The 17,444-nt window shown below is 36.7% G+C and overlaps 1 protein-coding gene across 1 annotated transcript in view; it reads left to right on the forward strand.

The window, feature by feature from the left end:
- The window catches only part of LOC125229307 (monocarboxylate transporter 10-like), a 276,054-nt gene that overhangs the window by 147,433 nt on the left and 111,177 nt on the right, over positions 1-17,444 (forward strand). The gene's annotated exons all lie outside the window — the stretch shown is intronic.

The raw sequence follows: 17,444 nt of genomic DNA on the forward strand, positions 1-17,444 counted from the left end.
TTATTTTAAAATCGGATTCACAGAAGATTTATAACTCCATTTCTAGACAGCTTCGAGACAACACAAATTGGTTGGATGAATCATTATTTACTACAAAGTATTTCCTATATCATAGCATTAAAGTCCATTACGGTTTGTGTCATAACATTGTATTTTTATGAACCAGTAGCTAGCTATGTTTGACAAACTGTCACTATAAAAATACAACGCGTTTATGTTTAGTACGTTTGTACCAATTTTCAATTAAGTATATTAAATTTTAACTTCTGATTAGCAGAAATATCTGCAATCGATGCCACTAGGCTTAGAATAAATTTAAAAGTGGAAAATGTCTGCCTTGGGTGAGACTTGAAGACTTGAACTGAGCTCAGTTGGCAGAGCGCTGGAGTATCGATCCAGAGGCCGTGAGTTCAAGTCTCACCCAAGGCAGACATTTTCCAATTTTAAATTTATTCTAAGTATATTAATTCTGGAAGCGCTGGTAGCCTAGCGGTAAGTACGTGAGACTCTCGTTCTGGAGATCGCGGGTTCGAACTCCGGCTCGCTGAGTTTTTCCCAATTTATGTGCGAAATGTCATTTGATATTTGCCAGTCGCTTTTCGATGAAGGAGAACATCGTGAGGAAGCCGGACTAATTCCAATAAGGTCTAGTTCATCCTTCGGGTTGGAAGGTCAGATGGCAGTCGCTTTCGTAAAAACTAGTGCCTACGCAAAATCTTGGGATTAGTTGTCAAAGCCACGGCTCATCGCCTGGGGTTCCCAGGCGATGAGCCGTGGCAAATGCCGGGATAGCGCAAGATGTTATTAATTCTCAGTATTTACAGTCAGCAACGATAAAAATTTATGTTATATTACACGCTTTGGCTGTCGCAGTAGGTATATTCGATGCTGAGTATGCTGACTGTACTCTGTAGATACGATTATACAGCCGAGCCTTACCCCCTTATCCATAAACGTACTCTAAAGTTATCTAGCCGATAAAGTTCGTTTGTCCTTTTCTGCCACACCCATCCATATACTTTTTGGTCTAAGTATATATAATATATATTTTATGAGTATTTGTTTGTTTATTATTATATTATTATATATGTATATATTGGTGTATTAATGTAATTGTATATGTATATATCTGTTACCACGTGTATACAAAATTTGCATTTAATTATTTTAGTGGTTGTACATTTTTAAATTTGTCATTCATCGTTAATTCGCTTCTACTCATTTCCTCAAAGGTTGACTGGAAGAGATCCCGTTAAGGGATAAGTCCGCCTACATTGTATATTATATTACTGACTCTGTAACTGTGTCTCTTTTGTTTCCTTTATGTACAATAAAGCTTATACATACATACAATACATACATACACACTAATACATCGAAAAGGGACAAACGAACTTTATCGGCTTGATAACTTTAGAGTACGTTTATGGATAAGGGGGTTAGGGTGGATCACATCTAGCAGCATCGAGCCGCATTTTGTGTATGAGAAATAGCTCTTTAGTATCAACATTCCTACACATGCTGTCAGCTTTCGGATGCGTAAACGTCTTTATACTAACGAGCGATTTCTCATATACACCGTGTTTTTTTTGTTTTCCGTTGAATTCGACACGTCGTTAGGTTCATTATCAGGAACCACCCTGTACATCACTTAATAGTTAAATTCGCAAAAAAAAATTTTCATCATTTTAATACATAATAAATGAATTTATTAGTGAGGGGAATTTATTAATGTTAAGGGTCTCTCCTTAAGAATAACATTCAAGTTAGTGTCAAGTGATTGACAAATAACATTAGGAATTGGTAAAGGCTGTGACAGACGTGTTCAGCAATTATCTTTTTTTTAAGATCTCGATAACCGAAAGAGTTTAGAAGCTAGTTTCTTAGAGAAATTAATTGTATTTGATGTCATGAATTTTCCTTTAAAGTTAACGGAATTCAATAAAAACAGGGTGTATAAAATGCGGCTTGATGCTGATAAATGTGACTTCACCCTTAGGGCCTGGCCACATGGGCGCGTTGCGGCGACGCACCGCAAAAATTCTGCGTTGCGTTGCCGCGCCGCCAGTTTTTGCGGCAGGAAATCTGCGGCGCGGCACCGCGACGCAAGAACTCGCGGTGCGTCGACGCACCGCAAAAACTCGCGGCGCGGCACCGCAACGCAGAATTTTTGCGGCGCGTCGCCGCGCCGCCAAAACTGGCGGTGCGTCACCGCTGCTCGCAATTGTGAACTGTTGTGTTCTAATTAAACTTCGTGTCGTTTATATTTAACCCTTCTTTACTTGGTGATGGATTTTTTTCCAAGCATCACAAACATTGAATCAATAGGAGATTTAGTACAGTTTTTCACTATAAAATACTAAGCAATATTCGAATTTTTCAATATGCTATTAAAAATCATCTTTTTTTAGTTACGTTGTTTCATATTAAAAAAATGGTGATAGATTTTTTCATTATTTTTCCAGTCATCATCATATATACCACCATGGTGTCATATATATCTGTAAATTGTTAAAAAAAGTAAAATCATGCAATTAAGGGTTTATTGACATTTATCTGACATGCCTCTCTAATTTATATTTCCGCAATGGGTACATCGATGGGTAGATTTAAATAATAACATTTTTAACCCCCGACGCAAAAAACGAAGAGGTGTTATAAGTTTGACGTTTCTGTCCGTCTGTCTGTCTGTCTGTCTGTCTGTCTGTCTGTCTGTCTGTCTGTCTGTCTGTCTGTTTGTCTGTCTGTCTGTCTGTGTGTGTGTGTGTCTGTGGCATCGTAGCTCCCAAACGGATGAACCGATTTAGATTGTTTTTTTTTTGTCTGAAAGCTGAGTTAGTCGGGAGTGTTCTTAGCCATTTTTCATGAAAATCGGACCACCGTGTCGGGGTCGGGGGTTTTTTCAAAATTTAATTAAATAATTTTATGACTTTTATATAATTCCCAAAAGATTTGACAATTTGTAAATACATAGGTAGAAAATATTCGTTCTATCTGAATATGACGATAGGTACCTACGTTAAAAATAAAGCGCTTTCGAACTACGTCTGATCCGAATCCGATAAATTCGTGAAAATAAAATTACGCACTATTATGGACTATGGACGGAAATCTGGCAGGATTTTGGAGTAGGCCCTTGAGGCAACCTGCTAAGATGCTTCTCTTATCATAGTCAACCTCAGGTCTGCAAGCTGGCAGCTGGGGAGCGGGGCTAAATCGACAATCGATTATATTTTTAAGACGATACAGGACGGTTCAATTTCCATACCAACGCTCTCGACTATTTCCCCCCTGGTTTTTGAAGGTAGACTGATTTTTTCAACACAGATTATTCTATAAATTGAAATATACATCATACTAACACGAAAGAAAAAACGACAAGGCCCAAGGCAACAATTAGTGCTTGCACCTCCTATCTCCTTTGCAGCATTACGATATAGCGAAAGACTATTTTTAACCCCCGACGCAAAAACGAAGGGGTGTTATAAGTTTGACGTGTCTGTCTGTCTATTTGTCTGTTTGTCTGTCTGTGTGTGTGTGTGTGTGTGTCTGTGGCATCGTAGTTCCCGAACGGATGAACCGATTTAAATTTAGTTTTTTGTCTGAAAGCTGAGTTAGTCGGGAGTGTTCTTAGCCATGTTTCATGAAAATCGGTCCAATATGTCGCGGTCGGGAGTTTTTCAAAATTTTAATTTTGTTGTTAGGTTATTAAATAACAAATCAAAAAAATATTCAATAAAATAATTTGATTTGTACCCAGTCAGATTGTTATTAATTATTAATCTTATCTGTGTGGGAACGTTTTGATATTTTTATTTTTAAAGACGCTCGAGTCAATCAAAAATTTCCAAAAACGGCCTTTTTCATTATGGCGCAAAAAAGTGATACTCAAGATTGGTAACAATTAGCCAAAAAACCTAAACGGTACGACATAGATTTGATGAAAAACGTGTGACCTGTGCCTTTAAAAAAGTAAAACAGAAAAACGTACGTCGTTTTCGTACGTGTTTTCGCTAGGATCAATATGCAAATGGATAATTTAGTAGGCAAGTTTTATTTAAATCGATTAAATCGTAAATAGTGGCTTGCAGCTAAAAATAATGTTCAACTGGAAAACCCCAGGTACGTTTTTTCGCTAGAATCTACATTTTAGTAGGAAAATTTCTTAAAAATAGATTAAAATTAAACTGGTACAGATTTTTTAATTAGCCCGTTATAGTGCCCTACTGCTGGGCAAAGGCCTTTCCCCTTGATTTCCTCAACTCCCTCTGGTGTTATTTTTCCGGCCATGCAGTCACTCATAAAGGCGTCCAAGTCGTCTCACCATGCATGCGACAGACCAGACGTGGCATGCACAAATACACTTCAGCATGGCGGTTTTCTTCCCTACTTACTTTAATATGTACAGATCATTTCTGTCGTAGATCAATTTTAGCTGTAGACCACCTTTAACGACTAACTTACGAAAAACTAAAAAATGTTTACAACATGTCGGTGTGTACCTTAAACAAACCATGAAAAAAAAACCGCCTCCTAAAAATAAGCGCGTTAGAAAACACGGAGAAAAAAGAAAAAAATAATTTTACATTGCAATAATATTGATGATTAGATTTCCTACCTAAACCTTTGAAATCAGATTTCTTAAGACGATACGATACAGGTCAGTTCTCCATACAAACGCTCTCGACTATTTCCTCCTTGGTTTTTGAAGATAGAGCAATGATTTTTTCGACACAGAACGAACGACACTTAATGGAAATTTTTTTTTCGATAAATCTAGTTTAAAACTAGTATATTTAACTAAAATTCCCAAATTGAAAGGGGGACTCCTTTCTAGTGATGGGTAGGACATCAATTTCAAATGAGTTTGTAGTATGAGTACCTCATTTCCAAAAATGAGGTGTTACAATGTCTTACTTCAAATGAGGTGAGGTACTGATCTGTATATATATATAATTTCTAGCATCGGCTGTTTGACAAAATCCATCGGCAACAAAAACTAGTATGTGTAGTTGTGTACTAGGTAAATATCCTTTATACATACTAAATTTCATTAGTCATAATGAGTACTTGAACATTTAACAAGAGAAAATAGATAAAATTAAAAAATATTTCAAGGACTGTCATAGAGGCCTGCATAACAACTTAATTTGATGTTTTTATGGAACTGGGTCTAATTTTGCCATTGAATAATATTATTTACAGTTTGTTCCATTTAAATTACTGCTACAAATTACAGTGGTTTCATATTATTAACAGCTTAATAATAACATACTTTGATTAGCATAGTTACCATAAAACTGCATGTTTTAAAACAAACTAAAGTTCGTATTGTTTTATAATTAGTACCACTTTTACATAAAAATAACAAACTTACCACTCCATGTGTTTTAAAAGCAATATGATAGTAATTAAAAACACCATCAACATTCGCGACGCCGGTAAGTCTTTTCAGTTCAGTTTCACTATTTTTTTGCACACAAATGACACTAAGGCAGAATCACAGGTATATTTGATTGTGTAAAAGTTGTCACCATTATTACATTTTGGCTCATTTATTAGTATTATCACTGTAGGACATAACTAAACTTTATGCAAATACACACAAACTAACTTTTCTTCTGTAAACTGTCATTACTGTCAACGTCAACCGCCTGTGAATTACGTTTCGTGTCGGATTTATTTATCATTCTATTGAATTAAGAAATGAATTATTCTTTCTATTACTGATTAAATACTTAATTAAACTACCATGCTTCACATAATTTATATTATATTTCGGTCAGTAACCTTTTAATTGTTTTTAAGCAAGCTTCGTAAACGCATCTTCTCAGTGGTTGGCCCTCTGTGTTGGTATGCTTGGTATTCCGAATATTCAAAACACTTGAGTTACCATTTCAACGTCCAGTCTAAGAGAGCTCCCTGATTACACATACACATAACAATAGCCATACAAACTCTATTGCTGCGGTAGATCACTGGTCAATGTGTTAGCACAATAATAGCTATCAAAAAATTCAAAAATGAAGACCTGCCGCGAAAAACAACATTTTGCATCTCAGCTGCATTTATTCATGACTTCACAAATGCGACAGAGACAAAAGATGTGGTTCACGCGAAATCGTCTGATTTTTCGCGCGATTTTTGCGAGCAAGTTAACTATCCTGGGATCAAAAAGGCGTAAAATGTATGAAAACTTGCGGCGCATAAGATTGTTTTCTTTCGAGTCATGTGTAACGTATTTTTGGTGAGGCAAATTTGAAGCCCGCGTGTGTCTGTCTCACTCCCTCTTATGGTAAACGTAACTATCTGTTTCACTTTGAAAGGATTTTTGAAGTGTTGTTGTCACAGTGCCTCTTCTGTCTTTCCGGTACAAAGCGATTTCCGGTACAAACGAGTCAAACGATACATTTTATTTTATCGGTGGACCTTTTGTCCCGGCCATAAGGTCTGTAGTTCGGTAACTGAACGTATGGTTGATCACTTCATTTGAGGTGTCGACTCTCGCGACGGAGTTTGAGGGCCGCGTCTGCCGCGAGGCGCGCGAGTGGATGATGAAGTTTTTGACGTTTTGTGACATTTGAAGTATGTGCATGATCTGTGAGGAATGAGGTGTTTGTGTTGCTACTGTTGCGAGCGAGTATTTGAGGGCCGCGAGGCGCGCGTGTGGATGATGAGTTTTGACGTTTTTGTGACATTTGAAGTACGTGAATGCTTTGTGAGGCGTGAGGTGTTTGTGTTGCGACTGTCACAAGCGAGTAAAATGAGGTGCGGTGAGTTGAAGTGTGATGCAATACATTTTTGCCGTGTGAAGTACTGCGAGGTACAAATGAGGTGCCTCACGAGTGAGGAACTCAACACTACTCCTTTCCATTTTAGCATTTTCGCTCCCGTAGCGTCTTAATGTATTGCAATAATGTAAACATCCAAATTATAGACTAATCAATTATTTTTGTTAGTAATTAAATTCCGTTAGGCCGTTTTCACATTATCCGATCCGATATCGGATGTCGTAAGGATTTCAATGGAAAAAATACAAGATGGCGCCTGTAATGTATGGGATATCGGTCCTACATCCGATATCGGATCGGATAATGTGAAAACGCACTTACGATTCATTAAGTTTTGAAGGAGGAAACAGTCGAGAGCGGAACCTCGATTTTAAAGATTTTTTCGCAATATCTTTTAACTGAGTTGTTCTGAATGGACATTTTTTTTCGATAAATCTCTAGTTAATAACACTAGTATATTTAACTAAAATTCCCAAATTGAAAGGGATTTCCTTTCCATTTTCGCTCCTGTAGCGTCTTAAATACCTAAAAGTACTTAAACACCTAAAAGTACTTAAATACCTAAAAGAACAACCAGCGCATCGTGTCATCACGCACGCACACAAGGGTAGCTTAGCTAACAACTGCGACACGGCCGGCCGCCGCGGCACGTTGCCGTATCGTGCAAATGCCACATTGAGCGGTGTAGGGTTGCCAACAGTAGGTAGTATACACAAAGACAGGAAAAATGCTCTGAGGAAAATGATATGATATATAGTTATGCGGATGATAGTACGGTTGATGCTACTTACACCGGCCGCACCAATATCTCTCGGGAAAACGTCATCGAGAGCCGGAACAAACTTTACCGTTACCATGGGCTGCCCAAGTGAGAGCCGTATTACTTTACTTAGAAAGTGAGTGAGTTTACGTTTGTTTACATTATATTGTACCTAACTTCACTCCAAAGAAGCTGCTTCTGTCCCTTTCTAAGTTTATGAATAAACGGAGAAAGAACTATAGACGAATGCTACGCCTCTGGTGTTTACGCGATGGAACTAAAATCATAAGTAAATGTAATTTACCCAGGGAGAATAGAGGGTAAGGAGGAAAATCTGTCGAAGTAGAACAGTCGCAAAAATGACCGGCTGATGCCTTGTAATTGAGGTTACAAATCTCTCATGTCTTGCTCAATGATCAGCGACGTGACATGACATTAGACGTTCTATTCTACAACAAGTCAAGATGTAGTCCCGTGGTAGTGCGCTGACTTCGTATGCAGATGTTCTCAGGTTCGATCCTGTCAGCGTTCTTTTTGATTTTTTTAAAATTTTCATTTTGTGTATTTTAATTGTGTTTAATTATTGTTTTATTAATAAAAATGTCAACTTAAGCCCTTTTACATTGTTTGCCCCATTTTAGGATTCTTAGGTAATGTTGTAAGTCTTGCGAATGAAATTTCGAAAAGTTGTAACAAAACAAAATATTTTTTGATATGAAAATTATAAAATATGCCGTGTAGTGACGGGTTAAGGATTTCATCACCCCCTTTCTTCCCGTGGGTGTCGTAGAAGGCGACAGTGGGATATGGGTTAAATTGTGGCGTAGGCGAGAGGCTGGCAACCTGTCACTGTAATGTTACAATTTCGTTTTCATTCAACCCCTTATTTGCCAAAAGTGGCATTGGAACTTGAGTAGTTTCATGTGCTCTGCCTACCCCTTCATGGGATACTGGCGTGATTGTATGTATGTATGTAAAAATATAAAATAATCCAGGTAAAGATATTATGCAGTAGAAAAAATAAAAAGCTCTTATCAGGATTTGCACCCGGGACCTCTTGCTCCGTAGGCGGGGTCACTACCGAGAAGGCTAAGAGATTGTCAAACCCTTATGTACCTGCTATTCCAGTGCCAACTATCTTTTCTTTTATATGTGCACTTCTGATACTTAAAGCTTTCGCTCCTTACCTCTAATCTCCATAAATTTACCTATCGAAATCTGTCAATATAGGGTCTACTGCGAATTCTGAAACATACGCATTGAGGGACTCTTCCTCTTTCACTTCATACTGATAAGAGTAAAAGAGACGCATGTCCACATTCCGATAACCGGTATTCGGTAGTAGGCCTCAAACCATAGGCCAAGTCATTCTGACGTGACATTTCTGTCAACTTAAGTATACAAAAATCACACGGAATTTTCACTATTATTTTTGCAGTTTTAAATAAAATTATGACTAACATATTGTATTAATTTATAATATTACGTGAAATTCATCATAAACCAGTGAACAAATCAAATAAGGTAATGAGTTATTTTTTGCCATAATTTTGTACTATTTACAGTTGAGATGATTATATTGCTCAAAGTAGTTTTTGGTTTCAGAAAGATGATGGAGGCTATTATTGAAATCAATATTTCATTCAGTCAACATGGAAGATAGTTCAATTAATATGAATACTGTGGCACTGTGGCAGATACGCTACTCATTACCTTCGGAAGCAGTACCAATTTATAGGTGTTTTTGTTCCGCGATGCACTTAATGGTATTATTGGCCATGATCATCACAGGTATATGTATAGAAGTGCTCCAATAAAGGAAGGAACCTCAACTCCAAAAAAATAATCCTGTTACTAAAATAAAGTATTTCATTAATTGACTTTGTTTATTTGTGATGTTCTCGAGTAGTAAAGAAATAAAAATATTTTATTTGCAGAAAAAGGGTACATAGCACCTTATATAGAATTAGCTTTTGCCGGCGGCTTCGCCCGCGTAATAAAAGAATCCTTATTCAAACATGTACAAAAAATAAATTTTTCATTTGGATCCGTAGGTTTCTATGCAGACGTTTTACTATTGTCTTTAAAAAAAAGCTTACTATACTCATATTACTATTGTCTTTAAAGAAATGCTTGCAATGATTGTAGAAATGTTACACAGCGACCACAGCGTAGGTAGTAGGTACGAGTAGATATGTATTCTATATGCACTGGGGAGACTACATACAACAGAACTCACATAGCCCGTATCTCGACACTATTGTCGGTGGGTAAAAAGTACTTTCTCGCATTATCGCTTACAATTACCGCTTGCCGACCGATTAACCCTATCCCTATCCCTATCCCTATCCCTAACCCTATCCCTATCCCTATTAGAGTTTGTTCCCGGGAAATACCGGTATCTACCGAAAATACCGGGAATTCCCGGGATTTCCAGCCAAGCAAAGAACCGGGAAATCAACTTGAAGGCTCTTTTAAAATATCCAAAATTATACCCTGTAATTTATGAATTTATTATGCACACTATTGGCGCTTTGTAAATAATTTAGTAATTGTTCAAAAATACTGCTTTTCATTCATAAAACATTGTTTTGTGTAGTTACTAAATAGTCATAAGTTTAGCATTTCAATATGTGCAATTATTACATTTATGTTTAACATGGTAATTGTTATTCCTGTTATTTGTATGTTGTATTAAATATTGTATGTTTGAGCTGATGGCCAAGTTGCCAATGCTCGCAATAAATTAAAAAAAATTAGCTTTGACAATTTTGACACAAGGACTTAGCTGAAATGTCAATCGTTGACGCTAGACGCCGATCGAAATTCAGTATACCTAGCTCTGTCACGTCAATGCGGAAAAGTGATAGAGATAGCTAAGCTACGATAACGATGTTATCATAATCGTTTGTGCATTTGGCTACATGCCCCGCCTTAAAATGGGATATAATTTTTAGTTGTTTCAAAATTCTTTTCACTATGCTCTCACTTTTGTATCAAATTATAATCTTCATATACATCACATAATGGCCTTCAAAAGTTCCATACCTTACCTTAGACTTTGTCGTTATGTCGATGTCGTTGTAATTGATGTTTGATATGTACGGAAACGCTGAATTTTAGGTTTTAAGTTTTCGTTTCCTGCCTAGCCTGTTACTCAAAACAAAAATATAACAAAATAAACAAAGTCACAGAATGATATACTTTATTTCAGTAATAGGATAATTTTTTTGAAGTTTTCTCCTTTGGTTCACTTCTAATAATATATACCCACGAGATATGGTGTTATGGTGACTATGGATGGGTACACGTATTGTGAATTGAGGAACAAAAATGCCTATGAATTGGTACTGCCTGCTGCTGTAGGTAATCAGTTGATTCGTTACTGCCTCATTCCTTATCAATTTGAACAATCTTCTACGTTGGGTTTGCTGAATACCATACGGCTTGCATGGAAATATTGTTTTCAATAATAACTTCTTTTTCTGAAAGCAAGCAATATAATCATCTCAACTGTAGCTAAACAGTACAAAATGATGAATAAATATAACTCATTACCTTTGTAAAAGTATCAAACACTGGTTTCATCACTGGTTTATCTTTTTATCGAACTACTGACTAACTGCTACATTTAAGCTGTTCTTGAATTTTACGTAATATTATAAATTAATACATATTAGTCATAATTGTATTTAAAATTGCAAATATAATCGTGAAAATGTTGTGGGATTGTTATATAATTTGACAGTAATGACACATCACAGTGAATTGGTGGTTTACTTTTACGCTATTGACTGTCAATGATTACTCACGTAAAGTATTGAGTTTTCACTAGAGACTGTCAAATAGTTCTGGTTCTATTGACTTCATACAGTTAGAAAGAGAGCGCCTTAGCTGTAAAGTTAGGAACGTATTGAAAACTCGGAGTAAATACGTTAATAACTTATGGTACCGATGAAAATTTTAGTACGTGAGCGTTTCCGCTTGGAGCGCTGTTCAGTTTTTCCATACATTTTCTGTAACTCTCACTGAAAACGTAACGTATTTTTTAACTCAAAAAAGTCATGGTAAGGCTACTTGTGTCTGAAATTGAGACTTCCTTGAAAGAAGTCTCTGAATGGGGTCGACTTAACTTAGTCCGATTTAACCCTACCAAGACAGGTTTGCGCGTTTACCGCAAAAAAGTTAGAGTTTGTCGCATCACCCTTTTTTGAGAGCACTCCCCTCACTGCCACAGCCAGTATAGGAATTCTAGGCGTTGACATTTCGAGTGCAGTCCAGTTTCGCGGTCATTTAGAAGGTAAGGCCAAACTGGCCTCAAAAAAGCTGGGTGTGCTCAATAGATCGAGACAGTATTTCACTCCAGCCCACCGCCTTGAGCTCTATAAGGCGCAGGTTCGCCCACACATGGAGTACTGTTCTCATCTATGGGCAGGGGCACCTCAGTACCAGCTTCTCCCTCTGGACCGCATCCAACGACGAGCGACTCGAATTGTCAACTGCCAGCATATCTCCGATCGGCTTGACCCCTTGGCGCTGCGTAGAGATGTGGCCTCGCTCTGCATTTTCTATCGCATGTATAACGGGGAGTGCTCCGAGGAATTGTTCGGATTAATCCCTACCGCTTCTTTCCGCCATCGCCCTACGCGACAACATTTCCATCGTCATCATCTAGATGGCTGGCAATCCTCAACTGTGCGTTTCTCCAGAAACTTCCTGCCCCGCACAGCTAAACTGTGGAATGAATTGTCGCCTGCGGTATTTCCGGACCGATACGACCTTCAAATCTTCAAGAAAAGAGCGTACACCCATCTTAAAGGCCGGCAACGCACCTCCAACACCTCTGGTGTTTCGGGTGTCCATGGGCGGCGGTGATCGCTTACCATCAGGCGACCTGTCTGCTCGTTTGCCTCCTATCCCATTTAAAAAATAAAAAAAAATAGTATTGTAAGTAATATATTAAAGCCGCAAAGGGGTAAAGCCGCAGATATTCAGACGATATTTGTGCTGCAAAAGCGAGCTGTACGTTCCATATATGGACTGGGCGCTCGAGCTTCCCTAAGAGAGAAATTCAAAGAGGTGAACATTCTTACCGTTGCCTCTCAGTACATACTTGAGAATATTATGTATGCTAGGAAAAACATCCATGAATACAAGCTTAACAGTGATATCCATAACTATAACACTAGAAACAAACATAAACTTGCCGTGCCCTTCCACCGTCTCCGTAAGGTTAGTACGTCTTTCGTTGGGAACTGTACACGTTTTTATAACAAAATCCCCATTGATGTAGTGAACTTGCCACTCGGCAAATTTAAGTCACATGTTAAGCGCTGTTTGCTAGGTAAAGCTTACTATACGGTAAATGATTTTATAGATGATAAAAATGCCTTTAAGCCAGTAGCTTGATTATGGTAGCAGAAGTTTGTAATACAACCGTACTAGTATCCAGTAAAAATGACACAGCGTAATTTTTCTCATGTGATTGTATTGTATCATTAGTTATGTTAGTAGGACGCTTAGAGACCTTATACACCTCTAAGATTTTTGTTTTCATTATATAGCGTAGTAATATAAAATTTATTTAAAGTATGATAGTACACTGACCCTTAGAGACCTTTACATCTCTAAGTCACGTTGAGCATGTAATTAGTTATGTATAGCTATACTAGGCATTGTTGCCCTCTTTAAGCTTAATGTCGACCTACAAGCTTAATGTCGTGTTTCACTGTGTCGATTTTTCTTTTGTCAATTTGCTGTTAGCTTGAACATGTCATGCTCGCTTAAAAGTCTTTGCTTACGGTGGCGTGTTGATCGGGTCGCCACCTTCCCGAATGGAGGTTGAGGGAGGCGATGGCTGAGATACGCGTCATACTCGTGAACGGGTGCTGTTTGTGGAGACTGGTCTGTTCAAGCTTACCTGGGCCACATGTTTTGTTAGATTATTTAACTTTACTTTTGAGCGGATTGCGAGACACTACATTCGGTTCTTGTAAGAATTAAACTTAAGTAAGTAATGTCTTAAGGATGACACTAGAGACCATCACGTTGTCGTTTAATTTAGTTAATTTTAGCTTTTGGACACTTAGAGACTTTATACATCTCTGAGATTTTGATTATATTTTATTTTAAAATAGATTCCTTACTTTAATGACCTTGTTGTCGTTTGATTAAGTTAATGTTAGTTTTTTGGACACTTAGAGACCTTATACATCTCTGAGATTTTGATTATATTTTTAAACTTAATTTGTAACCTTGATTGGCCCTTATTTGTAAACTTGATTTGTTCTTTAATGATTGACAACTAGAGACTTGTACATCTCTTGAAATGTGTAATTTAGCTGTTCATTTTCTGTATTTTTTTTGTATTATTTGACAAAGGTTTTTACTTTTAAATATTTTAATTTTATAAAATTTGACTCTTGGAGACGCTATACATCTCCATGGATTATTTGATTAAGTATAATATTTTTACTTGTAATATTCAGTCTTTTACAACTATTGAAGTATTATAGATTTCTTTTATCTTTGTATCTGTTTGCACTTTCTTTATGTATTGATTATAGTTAGTAATAATATGACATTTAGAGACTTTATACATCTCTAATTCTATATCAGTGTATAGCTACTTTGCTTATGATTAATATTTTTAGTTAATATTTCTATTAATTTCATTTGTTTAACTTTAATGAATACTCTGTAATGTTGACATGTAAAAGTGCCCCCGTGGCCTATTTGCTGAATAAATGATTTTGTATTTTGTATTTTGTATTTGTATTATTTTGGTTCAGCGTACTGTAATTATTTTTAATTTCTGTACCATTTTTTTTGTAGGTACTGTACTGCACACAATTACACCGTCATATTTAAATTCGGCATATTTAGTTAATCCCAGCATCTCCAGAGGTCCGACAGGTTTTCTAAATATATATTGTTTTTAGGGTTCCGTAGTCAACTAGGAACCCTTATAGTTTCGCCATGTCTGTCTGTCCGTCCGTCCGTCCGTCCGTCCGTCCGTCCGCGGATAATCTCAGTAACCGTTAAATTTGGTACCAATATGTATATCAATCACGCCAAAAAAGTGCAAAAATAAAAAATGGAAAAAAATGTTTTTTTAGGGTACCCCCCCCCTCTACATGTAAAGTGGGGGCTGATATTTTTTTCATTCCAACCCCAACATGTGATATATTGTTGGATAGGTATTTAAAAATGAATAAGGGTTTACTAAGATCGTTTTTTGATAATATTAATATTTTCGGAAATAATCGCTCCTAAAGGAAAAAAAGTGCGTCCCCCCCCCCTCTAACTTTTGAACCATATGTTTAAAAAATATGAAAAAAATCACAAAAGTAGAACTTTATAAATAATTTCTAGGAAAATTGTTTTGATCTTGATAGGTTCAGTAGTTTTTGAGAAAAATACGGAAAACTACGGAACCCTACACTGAGCGTGGCCCGACACGCTCTTGGCCGGTTTTTTTATTCGAGGTGAGATTTTAAAGACCAGTTCTTCGAAACTTGCTATTGTCATTCTGAAATATTCTTTGAACTTCACTTCACTTGTCTTTAATGCCGCATATTTCCTTTCAAAATGAGTTCCGTCATTATTCATTTTATATATATATGGGTTGACCCAGCATCTTCTTTTCGTCTCCTTTTTTTTTAAGCGCCTCCGTAATACGAGCAAGACGCGGCAACGCAACGCAGAATTTTTGCGGTGCGTCGCCGCAACGCGCCCATGTGGCCAGGCCCATAGGCTTTGCAAGGCCTAAGTTCATAAGTAGTTGCTTTTTTTATTCTGCCTTGCTCATTGCACATCAGAGAGGCATGGAAAAATGTATACTTTTTCTTTCCTGTGTGCGTAGCCGAATGTACAAACGTTCACGAAAATCTGTCTTTCGTAGCTATCTATCTCTATCGCTCTTGCATATTGGTGCGACAGAGCTAGACTGCATTTCTGTCGGCGTCTAGCATCGCAGTAATGCCATTCGGCTATCAGGCTTACTTGGTAACAGAAAGAAAAACTATACATTATCTGTTCCAATTCAAATGGGTATTATAAATTGAATGTTTATTTTTTCTCTGCTTCGTGGAAATATTTTTAAAAGATGCAACTAATTATAAACTGGCCCCAGATTAATGGTAGCATCAATACTCTAATTTATCATTGACGCTGCGTCGTATTTGTCATTATGATTAGACAAATTAAAATAAATGAGGAATATAAATAAACTCAATTAAACTTTTTTATTTAGGGTTTAATTCATACAATATGTTATTGTGAGTGGGTAAAGTAGGCAAAGCTGTAGATAAACTAGATAGATAGATAATCCTTACGAAGAAGGGTAGATTAAAGAAACAAATAAGATTATGTTCAGAAATTAACAAGGCTCAATTGCTCAGGAAATGCATATTATGGAGTCACAAGTTTGGGCTCGCCCGAGATAGTACATTTTGTCCACCATTCATTTATTTATATTTTAAACCTTTTAGTATGTAGGATAATCCACGAAAACTAAAATAAGAACCCACTTATAATCACCCAGTTATATCATTAATAAATTGTAGAATCTATGTGTTTATTGATAATATTTTTTGATTTAAGTTTTCAATTTTCAGAATTTGGAACTCAAATTTAGCGTAAGTTGTTAACAAAAATTAACTCGCTGTCAGTTTTGTGAAGACAATTAAGCATAAAATCTGTCTAAAAATTAACTTTTTTTCACGTTTTGGTCGCGCGATAGACATAAAATAGCGTTCTGATGGGACGGCCTATATTTTATCGATAATGGTGCTGATGTAGATAAGGCTTAAAGTTTATGAAATTAACATAAAAACAATATTTTTATTGAAATTTCATGCTTAATGATCGTCACAAAACTGACAGCGAGTTATTTTTTGTTAACGAGTCACGCTAATCTTGAGTCCCAAATTTTGAAAATGCCCGTATATGAGGTTATTACACTATTAAAATAAAAGTACGTATGTTAATCCTGAATCTCGAACCTATTTATGGTCATGGAACTTTATAACAAAAACAATTCGGAAACTTTCTTTTCCCCTCACTAGCTCGGAAACACGTGTTTTGTCCTTTAATACCAGCGGGTAAAAACGCATTTTATCCACTAGTGGGTAAAGTAAATTGACCTTGAATAAAGTCAAATTAACTGCTTTAAAATTGATAAAAGTAGGTGAATCTAGTAATAAAGATGATTTTCCACCTGTGGAACTACTGGAAGCAGTGATAAACGCATTTTTTGCGTTGTAGTTTCTTATAGTGAGGGGAAAAGTTTTGTGTTACACTCGGGTGCAAAAAAAACTCGCAAGTTCAGTATTCTATTCTCGAACCACTCGCTTCGCTCGTGGTTCAACTATAGAATCCTTTCACTTGCTCGTTTTTCAGTTACACACTCGGCGTTAAAATACAACTTTGCCCCCTTGTATAACAAATAACTATTAAGTACAACGCTAATAAAGTACAAAAAATAAACAAGTATATCCGAACAGAACCAATAAGCTCTAATATTGGCAATACGTTTCGAAACAGCACCAACGTAATAGTGTACCACGTATGTAACTACGGCTACACTGTTGATTGAAGTTGTTGCCTAGGCGTCAAGTGTTTCATATAAACTTAATACTTGATATCAAGTCGGATAATAGTCCGGTGTACTGTTAATACCGATGAGCGAACTATCAATGAACCAGATTACTTATGATCTCTGATTAGGTATACTTACTACAAAATCGATAGGTAGTTTTACGTTGGTCGTTTGGCGTTCAGGGATTCATGTGTTATTTCAAACGCTTAGCAAGACCCGTGCTCAACAGAACTGCTCGAAGATTGTGGGCAGTTTTCAAGGAGATAAAGGTTATCTAAACTGGTTCGCGTGT

This window comes from Leguminivora glycinivorella, chromosome 9 (genome assembly GCF_023078275.1).
Source record: "Leguminivora glycinivorella isolate SPB_JAAS2020 chromosome 9, LegGlyc_1.1, whole genome shotgun sequence".
Taxonomy (NCBI): domain Eukaryota; kingdom Metazoa; phylum Arthropoda; class Insecta; order Lepidoptera; family Tortricidae; genus Leguminivora; species Leguminivora glycinivorella.